The sequence below is a fragment of the Crinia signifera genome, chromosome 7 (genome assembly GCF_055691185.1).
Source record: "Crinia signifera chromosome 7, ASM5569118v1, whole genome shotgun sequence".
Taxonomy (NCBI): Eukaryota; Metazoa; Chordata; class Amphibia; order Anura; family Myobatrachidae; genus Crinia; species Crinia signifera.
Genome location: NC_139223.1, coordinates 16,002,280 through 16,020,442, shown reverse-complemented (window position 1 = coordinate 16,020,442; position 18,163 = coordinate 16,002,280). Strand labels below are relative to the sequence as shown.

At 44.3% G+C, this 18,163-nt stretch overlaps 1 protein-coding gene across 1 annotated transcript in view; it reads right to left on the bottom strand.

The window, feature by feature from the left end:
* The window catches only part of PAGR1 (PAXIP1 associated glutamate rich protein 1), a 153,662-nt gene that overhangs the window by 74,930 nt on the left and 60,569 nt on the right, over nucleotides 1-18,163 (bottom strand). The window lies entirely within an intron of this gene.

The following is an 18,163-nucleotide window of genomic DNA, read 5'->3' as shown; positions in this document are numbered from 1 at the left end:
CTCATCTAGATACTGTGCCCGGTCCTGTGTAGGTCACTGGTGAGGCCTCATCTAGATACTGTGCCAAGTTCTGTATAGGTCACTGGTGCTGCCTCATATAGATACTGTGCCCGGTCCTGTATAGGTCACTGGTGCGGCCTCATCTAGATACTGTGCCCGATTCTGTATAGGTCACTGGTGCGGCCTCCTCTAGATACTGTGCCCGGTTCTGTATAGGTCACTGGTGCGGCCTCATCTAGATACTGTGCCCAGTTCTGTATAGGTCACTGGTGCGGCCTCCTCTAGATACTGTGCCCAGTTCTGTATAGGTCACTGGTGCGACCTCATCTATATACTGTGTCCAGTTCTGTATAGGTGACTGGTACGGCCTCATCTAGACACTGTGCCCAGTTCTGTATAGGTCACTGGTGCGGCCTCATCTAGATACTGTGCCCAGTTCTGTATAGGTCACTGGTGCAACCTCATCTATATACTGTGCCCAGTCCTGTATAGGTCACTGGTGCGGCCTCATCTAGACACTGTGCCCAGTTCTGTATAGGCCACTGGTACGGCCTCATCTAGAATACTGTGTCCGGTTCTGTATAGGTCACTGGGGCAGCCTCATCTAGATACTGTGCCCAGTTCTGTATAGGTCACTGGTGCGGCCTCATCTAGATACTGTGCCCTGTTCTGTATAGGTCACTGGTGCGGCCTCACCTAGATACTGTGCCCAGTTCTGTATAGGTCACTGGTACGTCCTCATCTAGATACTGGGCCCGGTTCTGTATTGGTCACTGGTACGTCCTCATCTAGATACTGGGCCCGGTTCTGTATTGGTCACTGGTGTGGACTCATCTAGATACTGTGCCAAGTTCTGTATAGGTGACTGGTGCTGCCTCATCTAGATACTGTTCCCAGTTCTGTATAGGTCACTGGTGAGGCCTCATCTAGATACTGTGCCCAGTTCTGTATAGGTCACTGGTGCGGCCTCATCTATATACTGTGCCCAGTTCTGTATAGATCACTGGTGCGGCCTCAACTAGATACTGTGCCCAGTTCTGTATAGATCACTGGTGCGGTCTCCTCTAGAATACTGTGTCCAGTTCTGTATAGGTCACTGGTACCGCCTCATCTAGATACTGTGCCCAGTTCTGTATAGATCACTGGTGCGGCCTCAACTAGATACTGTGCCCAGTTCTGTATAGATCACTGGTGCGGTCTCCTCTAGAATACTGTGTCCAGTTCTGTATAGATCACTGGTACGGCCTCATCTATATACTGTGCCCAGTTCTGTATAGATCACTGGTGCGGTCTCCTCTAGAATACTGTGTCCAGTTCTGTATAGGTCACTGGTACCGCCTCATCTAGATACTGTTCCCAGTTCTGTATAGGTCACTGGTGCGGCCTCATCTAGATACTGTGCCCGGTTCTGTATAGGTGACTGGTGCTGCCTCATCTAGATACTGTTCCCAGTTCTGTATAGGTCACTGGTACGGCCTCCTCTAGAATACTGTGTCCAGTTCTGTATAGTTCACTGGTATGGCCTCATCTAGATACTGTGCCCGGTTCTGTGTAGGTCACTGGTGCGGCCTCATCTAGATACTGTGCCCAGTTCTGTATAGGTCACTGGTGCGGCCTCATCTAGATACTGTGCCCAGTTCTGTATAGGTCACTGGTGCGACCTCATCTAGATACTGTGCCCAGTTCTGTATAGGTCACTGGTGCGGCCTCCTCTAAAGCACTGTGTCCTTATCTCCAGAATGATATAGTATAAATACACTCGAGATGGTACATGGCTGACATAACAGAACTTACCCGAAAAGACTAAAAGATCTTAAAATGTACAGCTTGGAGCAGGGAAGGGAAAGTGGGGGACATGATAGAAACTGTCAAATATATCCGGGGTATTACTAGGTACAGGTGGGAGACGTCGTGGGGAAGTGAAGTATTAGAATACGAGAACATGCACTGAAACTAGAGGGAGGAAGGTTCGTGGGATATCTGAGGAGAAATTACTTCACAGAAAGGGTAGTAGGTAAGTGGAATAGCCTCCCATCAGAGGTGGTAGAGGCAAATACAGTATAACAATTTAATCATGCTTGGGATAGGCACAGTGATATCCTTACAAAGCACTAAAGAGTTCAAATAGCGTTGAAGTTGCCAAAAAGATCAATGGTTAAGGGCAGACTAGATTGGCCAAGTGCTTCTGATCTCCCAACACATTCTATGTTATCTCCGTTATACCCAACATCTCCAAGCTTTTCTCAAAGTCCTGTCCTACATGTTACAATATCTGGTAATAGAATACTCTTCATGCACCTACCCACAATGGCACTGCCTGTACACCTGACTCTCCATAGCACCCCAATATCCCTTTCTTAACAGTAAACATTGCTCTGCTCCCCATAACACCTCATTGTTTATTTTTCTACACTGCGTTACTATGCTATCCATTCCTCTATACCCCATATTCCCTCAGCTCCCTTTGTCTTCTCAATTTCCATTGCACCCCAAGTTCTCTCATTTCTGCCTGTCACCTCAGTATTCATTGCTTTACACTCCCTGCTCTGTCAGCTCTCTTTACCAACTAAATACCCATTCCCCTATACCCCATATTCTCTCACCATCTCAATTCCCATTCTTATACACCCCAAGTTTACTCAAAACCCAGCCATCTACACCCCACTATCCTTCGCAACTTCAATAATCGTCCCTTTACACCGTAGGGTCCTTCCCTAACTTAATACAAATGCCTCAAAACCCCACGTTCCCTAACCACCTCAATACTGTCCCTCTACACTCCACATTCCCTCCTCAGCTCAAGAACAGTTCCTCTAAACCCCACAGTCCCTCTCCACCTCAATGCCCAAGGCTCTACAACATGTTCCCTCATCTCTCTCTGTTGTCTCCATTTCCATTCCACTATATCACAAGTATGGTCGATTCTGCAAATCTCTTCAATATTCATTGCTCTACACCCAAGTTCCCTCAGGCCTTCTCAATAGCTGCTCTTCTGCACCCCACATTTCTCTCAGCACCTCAATAGCAGTTACTTTACACCCCATGGGCGACATGTAATAGAGTGTGAATTTTATACTTTTGCCAAAAAACAGCCATATCCGCAAGTTTTCTGTATATCGCACATTTAATAGGAGGCAAATTGTATTAAAAATCACACTTTTTGCCGCAAAAAAAATCCACATTTCGACCTGTCGATTTTTTTTCTCACACTTCCATTCACATCCAGATGTTTTCCATTATAAAGTATACAACTTGCAAATGTAATAGGGTGCGATTTTTGGTAAACGTTACCAAAAATCGCAAAAAAAAAATTACTAGGTTCTGTCTTTAAAAATGTGTAAAAGTTCAAATAAAAAAATGGTATGGGGTTCCCCTCTCCTAGGGAAAACCAGCCCTCGGCTCATTGAGCTGGATTTGGTTCCTCAATATGGGGGCCAAAAAACGGAGGGGTCGCCTGTATTTCTGAAACCAGCCCGGACTCTTGGACCGGTCCTAGTTAAAAAAATACAGGGGACAAAAAAAACTGGGTGTCCCTCTGTATTTTGGAACCAGCACCGGGCTTCAACAGCCCGCGGTGTCATGCCACAGCCGGGGGACACTTTTTATGTAAGATGCTTTGGACTGGGTACCAGGGGGAGTGGGGACCCCCCCCCCCCCCCCCCCCGAGGCTTCACCCTTCCAGGGCTGAAGCTCGGGGCGGTCACAGGGTGTTGGATGCTGGGCGGATACGTGTAAAATTACATTTACAAAAAAAAATAGCTTTTTATAGTCAAACTACGAGTCCCAGCAGGCCTCCCCCGCATGCTGGGACTTGGCGAACCACAAGTCTCAGCATGCAGGGCATTAATGGTCTCCCTTGGACTTGTAGTTCACCTGTAAAAAGAATGTTCAAATAAAAACAGACACATTGGCATGTATTCAATGCTGCCGGCGAGGGGCTTTTTATGGCGAGGATGGCTTGATTTCGGTGAGGACCGCAGAAAACAAGCCATCTCGCCATTTAACCCCCTCGCCGGCCGCTCGTTCTATGTTCCGGGAAATCCTCGCCGACAGAAGACGGTGCAGAATTCCCCCGAATGGAAAGGTTTGTGGCTAAGGCAGGGAGTCTGCTGTGTATAGCCGCGATCCTCGCCGTTTTGATGGCTAGTGCACCGCTTCCATCTCTCTTTTTAGAAATAGCAAGGTGGAAACGGTGAGTGCATGAGGTCAGTTGAATACTGAGTGCAGGCTAGGCACTGCTTGTGGTCATAGCTCGCCTGATCGCCATTTAATATACCTCATCACCTTATTAAGCTAGCGTAGCCCAGTGAAACGCGTTGGTGGTACTGTGTTGCTGCAGATCTGGGGAGACATCTGAATTTACACCTGCTCATTACTCTGACCACTGGGTCCCCAAAATGTGGAAGTAATCGGCTCCTCTCCTTGTCCATTGGATACAAACTTACCACAAGGTTGTAGGTCAGGCTCTCAACAAACAGCCACTCCCTCGATTGGTACACAGGATCATACATTGCTGCATCATTTGGAATCCATCCATCTTCTGGGACTATCATAGTGTGGACAGTGCAGGTCACATTGAAACCCCCATTTGGACTCATCTCCTTACGTGAGATCTGGCCACATAGCCAATTTATTGGTACAATTTTTATTGTTGTGTGTTTTTTATGTCATTGTGCACTTTTAAATGTATATTGATTTTTTTGTCATCTTGCACTAATGTGCATTGTAAATGTTCCATAAGCATTAACTTTTATTATTAAAATATATCAATTTTAAGTCATTCCTGTACACCCCACATATAGTCATCACCTCAGTAGCCGTTCCTCCACACCCCATGTTTCCACAGCTCTCTTTTGCCACCCTAATAGCCATTCCTCTACACCCCAAATTTCCTCACCATCTGAATAGCCATTGCTCCATAACCCATGTTTCCTCATCACCTCACTAGCTGTTCCTCCACACCCCACATTTACACAGCTCTTTTTGCCACCCTAATAGCCATTCCTCTATACCCCATGACCCCTCACCACCTCAATATCCATTCTACTTCTCCCCAAATTCTCATGGTTATTCTCTCTACCCCATTATTTATTTCCATGTACCCCAAGTTCTCCCTTCTCTCCTCACCTCAAAATCCATTTTTCTACATTCCTTGCTCCTTCCCCACCTCAAATCCCATTCCTCTACACCCAAAGTGCTGTTATCACCTCAATACCCATTCCTGCATACCCTAAGTATTTTCAGACCACCTCAATATCCTTAGGTTTACTGCAACCTAACATGCAGCTGGCACGCCTCACCCTAATATTCCTTTGTGCCCTCTCTAATATCGCTGCGCCAGTTTCCCCTTCCTCTATCGAGAGAACATCTCTTTTCCACCCCTCCCGCCTCGATTTCCTTTCATCCTATATTCCCACCGCTGTCTCAGCGCTTACAGATCCCTTTTCCTTCTCTCCTCACCGCAGCGACAGCCTCCCCCCCCCCCCCCCCCCCCCCAGCACCTCCATCCACACCCTAACATCCTGCACCTCTCCCTATCCACCATCATTGTTCTGCTGGTCTCTGTACCCCACCAATGCTCTCTCCTGTATACTGCAGCATCCTCCTGCCTCCCCTCTCTCTCATCACTAGCCCCCTGCTGTACAAGCTGTCCTATTTTGTAACATCCACCTTAATGTATAACCCTCCAGCACTCGTCATAAATGGAAGATGGACGGCTGTGGGCATGTGATGGGTGTTTCCCGTGTACAGGGAAACCCAGAGCTGCCTTCATTGAGCAACTCTTCTTCTGTTCATATTGCGGGGGTTAAGGCAGAATCTCTCCTATGGGATGTTCAGCCGTCATGAATAATTCATCGGGCCCAGCCGTGCTTACATTATGGATGGGTAGTGAGGGAGATGGAGGTGTAGTGACTTGGAGTGTGAAGGGGCTAGTACAGAGAGCGTGTAGCCGGGTCACAGCGGGGAAAGGCTGGCAGGACTGGGAGCATCTGCTGCAGCAGATCAGGTTAGCCCCGGGCTAGGGTTACACAAAGCAGAGGTAGGCAAGTCAGATGCACCAGCTGTTGTACAACTACACATCCCAGCATGCCCTGCCAGCCATTGGCAGTTGTCCATAAACACTGAGGGCCAGATGTATAAAGCTTCCAAATGTGATAAAATGGAGAGTGATAAAAAGCCAGCCAATCAGCTCCTACTGGTCATGGTGTAGACTGGGCTTCAAAAATGACAGTTATGGGCTGAATGACTGGTTGGTTGTCACTCTCCACTTTATCACTTTTGAAGCTTGATACATCTGAATGAGGACCCAGACTGACAACGGAGATGCTGCGGAAGGAGAGAAGTAAGTGCACAGAGAAGGATTACGCGTAGATGGCAGAAGTGCGGGTTGTCATTACAGAAAGGGTGATACTGGGGGGGGGGGGGCTATGAGGGGCTTACTGGCTGGTCTCCAGTAACTATTACTAAATACCATTCTTCTGTGCGTCTCAGCAATGCCTCTCTGTCACCAGTAGGGACGTGCAGTCAGGGAAGCGGATATGCTTTGTATTATTATAATCATTTTTACCAATTTTTTTTTTTTTTTTTAATTAGTTTATGAGGCATCAAGAGCGATGCCTCTCGCTGTGTATATTACAACAACAGACACAGGGGCGGGCAGTGGGCAGAGCTGGGAACCAAGCTGTAAAAGCTCATTTAGAAAGGACATATAGGCGGCACCTATAGCAGTGCCTCGGTGACAGGGACGTGCATTTTGCCTGTATGAAAGCACGCCCCTGTCACTGAGGCAGAAGTGATTGGGCACAGTGGTGCTGTCTCAGTGACAGGGGCGTGCATTCATACAGGCAGAAAGCACGTCCCTGACAGTCACCGTGGCACTGCTATAGGTGAGGTGCCCGCCGTTTATAGCACAGTCACAGTGCAATTTGTATAAGTGTTTTGCCGGGGGGACTTGTATTGCTGGGGGGAGCGGGACTTTATTGCCGGTGGTGGGGGTACTCATGTTGCCGGGGGGAGCGGGACTTGTATTGCTGGGGGGAGCGGGGCTTGTATTGCCAGGGGGAGCGGGACTTGTATTGCCGGGGGAACGGGCGGAGCTGGGGCGGGTTCCCAGCTACTGCTGTTATGTGGACACCAGCGCACGCTGCGCTCTCCTGTCCGGTGTCACTATTCTGCCTCCCGCCGGCGCTCTCGTTTTGTGTTCGGGTGCCTGTCCCCGGACGCTCTGGATCTCTGCTGGAGGTCTGTCTGGGCTGCTTGCAAGCAGTGCCTGGACCAACGGGAATGTGCTTTTTTTTTATGGCACAGGTGTTAAGGGACATACTTGTGTGTGCTTGTGTTGTGACAGAGGTGTGTATCTGTGTATTTGTGTAAAGTGACAGAGGTGTGTGTTTGTGTAAAGTGATAGAGGTGGAGATGTGTACTGTTTCTGTGTGTTTGTGTAAAATAAGTGTGATTTTAAATGAAGTATATTTGCCTAATGTACTAGCCTCAGAGGTTCTTTTAAACAGTATTGGGCCAATATACTTCATTTAAAATCACACTTATTTTACACAATCACACAGAAACAGCACACACCTCTGTCACTTTACACAAATACACAGATACACAACACATACACAGACAAGTCTGCCCCTTAATAACCTATTACATCTGGCCGCATTTTTTTTTTTTTTATTGAAAAATGTATGTAGGCAGACACCATGGCGGCTTGGTGGAGCCAGCGATGGCGAACGCTGGGTCCAGGTTGCTTCTTTCAGCGCTGACAGGCAGGAGCTGTTCTTTCTGGTCACTGCTGCTTATGCAGGGGGCAGCTACCGCACCTGCCTGTCAGCGCAGAAGCAACCTGGTCCCAACGCTCCCCACAGAGCCTGTCGGCTCTGGCTCTACCAAGCCAGTGCCTCACCAACCACAAACCTCACCGCACGTCCCTGGTCACCAGGCAGGAGGTTGTACTCAGTGGCTCCAGCAATCCGATAAACATTCTGCATCCAGCACAGAGATCTCCGCATAACGGCTGGAGGCAGAAGGAAGCCATCTTGGTGGGTATCACAGTCTTACAGGTTATGTTGTATCACGCTCCCATGAATCATCAAGGCTGGAGCGCACAGAGGAGAGATGCTCCGGCTCTACCTAGACAGGGCCATGGTTGGAATAGAACTCACGATGCTGTAAGACAGCAATGCCAACCACTGTGCCACCATGCTATCTAACACACTTCACACTGCATGAGGATAAATGCGGACTGATCCTCAGCGGACGTGTCAGGGACCCAAGATGTGACTTTCAGACTGGAAGTATAGGTCCCCCATGGTCACCATGTTATATTCCTGGAGCGAGTACTGGGAATAGCAGTGAGCGATAAGCTCACACAACACTAGAATAGGACACACACAGGTCACTATCACCCGGTGTCATCAGCTATTGGATAAGTGTGCTGCTCTCCATGATTTGAGACCCGGGTTTAATTCATACAGTGAGATATTTTTTTATTATTTTTTTTTTGCCTGGGGGGGGGGGGTTATTGAAACATCTATGAAAATTTATTTAATATAACTGCACACACATAAATAACTTTCCGTGCATCTCTATGCGCACGATCCACAGCATACTGTAGTACTCAACTATATAAAAGTACTGTACGGTGCAGTACTCATGCCTTCTCTATAATGTCTCCCCCCAACTGAATGCCGGTCTGGTACATTCACGCCGACCTCTGTGAAAAGAGCAGTCTCCCGTGGAAGGGGTGGGCGTTTAACCAGCCAGCGTTAACCAATTGTACAGTATTTCACAGATGCTGTCTTCAGTTGGGCTTACTGGACTGTACTGTACACTATGGGCCTTATTCAGATCTGAGCTCAGTACAAATGTGGTCGGAAAATGGGCAAAACCATGTGCACTGCAGGTGGAGCAGATATAACATGTATAGAGAGAGTTAGATTTGTGTGAGTTATTTTGTTTCTGTGCAGGGTAAATACTGTCTGCATTATTTTTACACTGCAATTTAGATTTCAGTTTCAGCACACCCCACCCAAATTTAACTCTCTCTGCACATGTTACATCTGACCCACCTGCAGTGCACATAGTTTTGCCCATTTTCCGAACACATTTGTACTGAGCTCAGATCTGAATAAGGCCCTATGTGTGAGTCCAAGTCCCGCAGCAGTACAGTACACCCTGACAACTTAATGTAACGCTGTATACTGTGCACACAAATCAAGGATGAGACGCTATTGCGTATAAGATGCTCGTGCGTCACATTCTCGATGAACAACACTGTGGCTCCATATGTAAAGTACAGTAGAATACAAGCTCTGGCAAATGGGCCGTGTATTGTACAGTGGTCAGAGTGGAAAAAAAACACAAAAACCTCTAAATCAGTAAATAATACTAGTGTATTCAGACACACAAAAAAACAAAGTTTGGCTTATAATGTATCAGCTATGGATACATTATAAGCCTAACTCATGGCATGGGATCACTCTTTACATTGCCTTGTGCGAATGGGTCACTATCACGGTGTCATAGGCTAGCGGATAAGTCTGTCACTCTCCATGTTTGCAGACCCAGGTTGTTGTTTTTTTATGAAACATTTACGAAACTTATATGTAATATAACTATGCACACAAGAAAAGGTTTTCATAAATAACTTTCCATGCGTCTCAGTACGCACGACCCACAGAACACAGTGATGAACTCTTTAAAGTACTGTACTGTACAGTGCTCATCAGAGGCGTAGCTAGATATTAGTAGGCCCCATAGCAAAAGTTTGTATGTAAAACATATTAGTTAGACAGCAAAGATGGGCCCCCTTCAGCCCTGGGCCCCATAGCAGTTGCACCCCTTGCACCTATGATAGTTACGCCCTTGGTGCTCTTGTTTCTAAAGTTCCTTCCCCCAGCCAAAGCGACTGAAGGGCTGTATCAGTCTGTCCGGTCACTCCCGAGAAGGTGTAGTGACCTTATCCAGAGGGACCTTCAGTCCATACGGGACTGTAAGTACAGCAAAAAAGGTAACATCACATAGAACAATATTAACTTTTTGGGTAATTTCTTTGGGTGGGGTTCTTTGCATTTTTGGGGCTTTTTTTTCTGCTTTCGGAACACGGATCCATATGGAGAACCGACCAGTGAACGGCAATTGCAGCCGCTGGATGAACCACAGCACAATGGACTCAGCCGCTACTGGGAAGAAACACTTTATTTAGAGCAGATGATATGGTGATATGATATGATGATATACAATATGTAGGGAAAAGGTAATCAGGTACAGGACAATAAAAAAGTAACATCACACAGAACAATGTTTGGGGAGGGTTTTTTTTGTATTTTGTTTTGTCTTTTTGTATATTTTTTATTTATTTTTTGCTTTTGGAACACTGACGCATACGGCAAACAGACCGGTGAAAATAAATGGCAGATGCTGGATGCTCCACAGCATGATGGATTTAGCCACTAGTGGAAAGAAACACTTTATTTACAGCAGATGATATGGGACAATCAGTAGGGGACAGGTTACCAGGTACAGAACCATAAAAAAAGGTAACATCACACATTACTTAACTAGGGGCTGCAGTGCACTGCTTTGCATAGGACCATGATTTTGTTAAGATGGCCCTGATACAGTACTGTACAGTATGTTTGCATTACATACAGTATGTGGCATGTGAATGTGATCCTTTGCACCAATGTACAGTACTGTACTAAACCGTAGGACTAGCACATGCTGCCCCTGTAAGTTTCCCTACAGTACTTAGTCTGTACTGTATATACAGTACCTACAAGTGAGTTTTGTGATATTATATTAAATGTCTGTCCTCAAATGAGGCCTTACTGTACAATAAATTAATAAAAGTATTAAAAAGAAGTAGACGTTACATTTCCCTAAGGAAGTTTGTATTAGAGGCATACTGTACTGTAGAAATGGCTCCTGTACAGTACTGTACAGTTGTTCATTGCAGTATTGCATAAAATGTTGTATGCACAGTACTGTACAGTTGTTACTGTACTGTATTTTACACAGCAGGAACCAGTGTAGCATAATAAGACGCACTCTTGCACAAGTGTAACTTACAGTACTGTATGCAGTCGTTATCTCCATAGATGTGGGCTAACAATAAGCCCTGGTTGAATCCTGGTAGCCATATTTCGACCCCCCCCCCCCCCCTCAGTGCTTGAGTCTTGCCTGCCTGTACTGTATGACCTGACATTTCTACTGTAGTGTAAATCTGTGTTTAACTAGTGTAGCTAAATGAGACGCATGGACAGCACTGTGCTTACACAAGTTTAACCTTTACTGTTGCTAGATTGATAGTTGTGGGCTCCCATGAAGCCCTGGCTGACACCCGGTAGCCATTTTGTTAGCCCCCTCAGTGCTTGAGTCTGGCCTGCCTGTACTGTATGACTTTCTAATGTAGTGAAAAATCTGTGTTTAAGAGTGTAGCGTAATGAGACGCACGAACAGCACTACCCTTACATAAGTGGAACGTATACTGTTGCTAGCTCCAGTTATGGGATCTAATGAAATCCTTGACTGACACCCGGTAGCCATTTTGTTAACCCCCTCAGCACTCGAGTCTGGCTTGCTCATACTGTATGACATTTCTACTGTAGCATAAATCTGTGTTTAACCAGTGTAGCGTAATGAGACGCACAGACAACACTGCCCTTACACAAGTGGAACATATACCAGTTTTTGTGCTACAGTTCATTTCAATGGACACTTCACACACATGCAATCCAGATTCTTTCGCTATAGCTTGATTGGAAAACAAGTGATAGCTCCATATTAAGTTAAGATCAGTATGGTTATTAGTTCCTATTGGTTAATGAGCGAAAATATTGCCAGCGATATGTGCTGAAATTGCCCCCATGTGTACACAGCTTTACTAGCTCAGGAGAAGACACAGCTTGCATATAAGTCCTGAATGGAGTAAGCAGGACTGGCTGGAACCTAACACATACAATAATGCACAGTGGTCTGTGGACAATGCTCAGCAATACTGACTAGCTCAGGAGAAGACACAGCTTGCATATAAGTCCTGAATGGAGTACAGCAGGACTGGCTGGAACTTGGTCACATTCAAAAATGTGCAGATAGTGCTCAGCAATACTGGCTAGCACTGGAGATAAAAATACTTGTTTAAAGTAACATACTAAACTATGGAGCCAGACTCTGGATACTGCAGACTAGAGCTGGCAAGCAGGATACAACATACGTTCTACTCAGTGGCAAACGCAGGATTTTTAGAGCGGGGTTTCCAGATGTAATCCAAAGTCTCCCACCCTGCAGGGCATTGGAGTAGGTCCGGGAGTCTGGGGGAGCGGTAACAGCCCTGAAAATTGGTATTTTTATACACTGGATACTGTATGGAATACAGTATTAATATTTAACCGTACAGATGGTCTATAGTACAGGCTGTTTCACACATTTAAATAAGATAAGTGGTCAGGAAAAGGGTAAACATATAATAATAAATATACAGATATACAGTACTGCACTTTCTAAGTTCACATTCTCCCACCTCATGGTAAGGCTCCTGTCTCTTCCTCCTGGGCAGCTGCTCTCTGGTCTATTGCGATGTTTGAGGGCTCATCCACACACAGCTAACTTGGTAGAAGAATCTGCTCCCACAGGGTGTGTGCAGCAGCTCTGCTTTCTCCCTTACACTGATGTGGTGGCAGATCTATTGATGATATTATATACTAATGTTGTCATCGTTTAAGGCACTTGCAAAGAGGAGGGGGGTTTCTATGCAACTGTGCGTTTGTCCATGCTACTGGCAATTAAAAGTGGCCCGGCAGAGTCTTCTATAAGATGCCCTGGCTGCTGGTCGGTAACTAAAGTCATGTGCAGGAGACCCGGACTGGAATGGTTTGAGCATTGGTCAGGAGATCTCAGGTAAGATGGTGACACCCATATCCATAGTAGGTACTTATGTATTATCTGGGCTCCCATGTTAAATGCACCCCATTTTTTCATACCCCTACTATCCAACTACGCATGGAGTTGATTTTATATAGTGTGGCGAGCGCAGCGAGCCACCGTGCCTGAAGCGTGGCGAGCGGACGCGGTCTCATAAGAAAAACGGGAGCCCAGATGTTACATAAGTACCTCATGGGGCACCAGCTCCACATGAAGAAAATAAAGTCTTCATTATTATGGTTTGGAACATATCCTGACAATCTAGGTTAGTGATGCACTGCTGTGAAGCTTTAGGACCCGGTGCAGAGACGGCACAGTCCAGCATGTGATAGTAGAGTCTACGTACCTGGTACTATTCCATTACTTTCTCCAGCTATTCCATTACTCACCTGAGTCTTATTACCGTCTATTGTAATACTTACTCAATCCTGATTACATTCTACTATGCCAGTACAAGCCGTAGGCTAATTACCTTCTATTACTTCAGTAATGACCTCAGCCTTATTATCCAACCTTACTACCTTCTACTGTTCTATTACTCACTTCAATCTTATAACTCTCTACTATTCCGTTACTCACTCCAGTCTTATTACCTGCTACCTTACCGTCTTTCCAATACTCCATATTGCCACATACTCAAATTGCTCATTAAGCTCTGGACTGTCCCGGATTTCTACATCAGATTGCTCAAAAGTTTACGGCTAAGGTGCGGTAAGAGACGTCTGCCTCCATCGAGACGCCTGGTGCATATTCCATCCTCGCCCAGCTGTGTCAGCTCCCAGCGTCAGTTCTCAATCCATCGGAGCTACGCTGGTTGTCAGCAGACCAGCTGTCACCCGGACCGCAACGTCTGCTCCCGGTACCGGCTCCACTACCATCTGGAGCAACACCGGTAGAAGCGGACATTTGTGTTCATCGGAGAACATCACCGCCGCATCTTCCTACCTTCCCATCAGCCGGTAATATACCCATTTATTTTTATCCGGAGCACTATCCATAAAACAGTCGTTTGACTAAACATTTAATATATAAAGGAACTGCTGTTCTTAATACCATCTGTCCAGAACTGTCCTTTATGGAATTGAGGCATAATTAAATTCTTCTACCAAATATAAAGGAGACATAGTCGGATGTCCATCAGGAATATATAAAGTTTTTAAAGTGCTTTTTTGCATGCATCTTATTATTACTATTATTGTGTTTTTTTATTATTATTGTTTGCTTTTAAATGTATCAAAGGTACTTATGTAGTATCTGGGCTGCCGACTTTTTGATTGTATGCCTTAAGTTAAGGCATACAATCAGATGCGATGCGATATCGCATCGCATCGCATACGACCATGCGATGCGATGCGATGACCCGATTTTTCCATAGGATTCAATGTTAAAATGGACTGAGTCCATTTTAACATGGAATTCAATGGGAAAAAGGGGTCCTTTTCATACCCCTACTATCCAAGTGGGCATGGAGTTGGATATAAACCTGTGGCGAGCGTAGCGAGCCACCGAGCCCGAAGCGTGGCGAGCGAAGCGAGCCCCGCGAGGGGACGGTATTCTGTGTCCCCTCGCGGGGCTCGCTACGCTCGCCACGCTTCGGGCTCGCTACGCTCGCCACAGGTTTATATCCAACTCCATGCCCACTTGGATAGTAGGGGTATGAAAAGGACCCCTTTTCCCATTGAATTCTATGTTAAAATGGACAGAGTCCATTTTAACATTGAATCCTATGGAAAAATCGGGTCCATCGCATCGCATCGCATCGCATGCGATATGGTCGGGTGCGATGCGATGCGATGGACCCGATTTCAAAATCGGCAGCCCAGTTACTACATAAGTACCGTATCAAATTGTATTAAATGAATTTATTTAAGTAAAAACATATACCAAAAGGATCAACACAGTGCGCTCTCTTGTTCTTCTTGTTTTATTACCTGCTACTATTCCGTTACTCACTCCAGTCTTATTACCTGCTACTATTCCATTTCTCACTCCAGTCTTATTACCTGCTACTATTCCGTTACTCACTCCAGTCTTATCACCTGCTACTATTCTGTTACTCACTCCAGTCTTATCACCTGCTACTATTCCGTTACTCACTCCAGTCTTATTACCTGCTACTATTCCGTTACTCACTCCAGTCTTATTACCTGCTACTATTCCATTACTCATTCCAGTCTTATTACCTGCTACTATTCCGTTACTCACTCCAGTCTTATTACCTGTTACTATTCCATTACTTACTCCAGTCTTATTACCTGCTACTATTCCATTACTCACTCTAGTCTTATCACCTGCTACTATTCCGTTACTCACTCCAGTCTTATTACATGCTACTATTCCATTTCTCTCTCCAGTCTTATTACCTGCTACTATTCCATTTCTCACTCCAGTCTTATTACCTGCTACTGTTCCATTACTCACTCCAGTCTTATTACCTGCTACTATTCCATTACTCACTCCAGTCTTATTACCTGCTACTATTCCGTTACTCACTCCAGTCTTATTACCTGCTACTATTCCGTTACTCACTCCAGTCTTATTACCTGCTACAATTCCGTTGCTCACTCGTCTTATTACCTGCTACTATTCCGTTACTCACTCCAGTCTTATTACATGCTACTATTCCGTTACTCACTCCAGTCTTATTACCTGCTACTATCCCGTTACTCACTCCAGTCTTATTACCTGCTACTATTCTGTTATTCACTCCAGTCTTATTACCTGCTACTATTCCGTTACTCACTCCAGTCTTATTACCTGCTACTATTCCGTTACTCACTCCAGTCTTATTACCTGCTACGTTACTCACTCCAGTTTTATTACCTGCTACTATTCCGTTACTCACTCCAGTCTTATTACCTGCTACGTTACTCACTCCAGTCTTATTACCTGCTACTTTTCCATTACTCACTCCAGTCTTATTACCTGCTACGTTACTCACTCCAGTCTTATTACCTGCTACTATTCCATTACTCGCTCCAGTCTTATTACCTGCTACATTACTCACTCCAGTCTTATTATTTGCTATGTTACTCACTCCAGTCTTATTACCTGCTACGTTACTCACTCCAGTCTTATTACCTGCTACTATTCCATTACTCGCTCCAGTCTTATTACCTGCTATGTTACTCACTCCAGTCTTATTATCTGCTTATATTCCATTACTCCAGTCTTATTATCTGCTAATATTCCGTTACTCACTCCAGTCTTACTACCTGCTACTATTACTTTGATCATTCCAGTTTTATTACCTGCTACGTTACTTACTCCAGTCTTATTACTTGCGACGTTACTCACACCTATCTTATTACCTGCTACTATTCCATTACTCACTCTAGTCTTATTACCTGCTACTATTCCATTACTCACTCTAGTCTTATTACCTGCTACTATTCCATTACTCACTCTAGTCTTATTACCTGCTACTATTCCATTACTCACTCTAGTCTTCTTACCTGCTACTATTCCATTACTCACTCCAGTCTTACCTGCTACTATTCCATTGCTCACTCGTCTTATTACCTGCTACTATTCCGTTACTCACTCCAGTCTTATTACCTGCTACTTTTCTATTACTCACTCCAGTCTTATTACCTGCTACGTTACTCACTCCAGTCTTATTACCTGCTACTATTCCATTACTCACTCCAATCTTATTACCTGCTACTATTCCATTACTCACTCTAGTCTTATTACCTGCTACTATTCCATTACTCACTCTAGTCTTATTACCTGCTACTATTCCATTACTCACTCCAGTCTTATTACCTGCTACTGTTCCATTACTCACTCGTCTTATTACCTGCTACGTTACTCACTCCAGTCTTATTACCTGCTACTATTCCATTACTCACTCCAATCTTATTACCTGCTACTATTCCATTACTCACTCTAGTCTTATTACCTGCTACTATTCCATTACTCACTCCAGTCTTATTACCTGCTACTGTTCCATTACTCACTCGTCTTATTACCTGCTACGTTACTCACTCCAGTCTTATTACCTGCTACTATTCCATTACTCATTCCAGTCTTATTACCTGCTACTATTCCGTTACTCGCTCCAGTCTTATTGTTTTCTACTATTTCATTACTCACTCCATACTTATTACCTTTTACTACTCAATTACTCACTCCAGTCTTAATACTCTCTACTATTTCATTCCTCACTCCAGTCTTATTACCTTATACTATTCCATTACTCACTCCAGTCTCATTACATTCTGCTTTTCCTTTACTCACTCGTCTTAGCACTTTTTACTATTCCATTACTTATTTCAGTATTATTACTTTATTCTGTTCCAATCCTTACTCCAGTCGTATTATCTTTTACTATTCAATTTTAAATCTTATTGGTTTACACTATTCCATTACTCACTCAAGTATTATATCCCTCCACTATTTGATTACTCATTTCAGTCCTATTACCTTCTCATATTCCAATACTCACTCCAGTCTTATTACATTCTACTACTCAATTACTCACAGTCTTAATATTCTCCACTATTTTATTACTCAATCCAGTACTATTACTTTCTACTGTTTCTCACTCCAGTTTTATTACCTTTTACTACTCAAGTACTCACTCGTCTTAGTACTCTCTACTATTCCATTACTCACTCCAGTATTATTACCTTCTACTATTTCAATACTTACTCCAGTCTTATTATGTTTTACTACTCTATTATTACCTTCTCCTATTCCATTACTCACTGCAGTCTTTTTACCTTCTACTTCACTCACTCATCTTAGCACTTTATACTATTCCATTACGTATTTCAGTATTATTACCTTCTACTATTCCAATACTTACTCCAGTCGTATTACATTTTATTTTTAAATTTTAAATCTTATTAATTTCCACTATTCCAATACTCACTACAATATTATCTCTCCACTATTTGATTACTCATTTCAGTCCTATTACCGTCTTATATTTCAATACTCACTTCAGTCTTATAATATTCTACTAAATTACTCCAGTCTTAGTACTCTCCACTCTTCCATATTTCAATCCAGTATTATTACCTTCTACTGTTCCATTACTCACTTTAGTTTTATTACCTATTACTACTCAATTACTCAGTCCAGTCTTAGAACTCTTTACTATTCCATTACTCACTCCAATATTATTACCTGCTAATATTTCAATACTCACTCCAGTCTTATTACCTTCTATTATTTCATTCCTCACTCCAGTCTTATAACCCTCTTCTATTCAATTACTCACTCCAGTCTT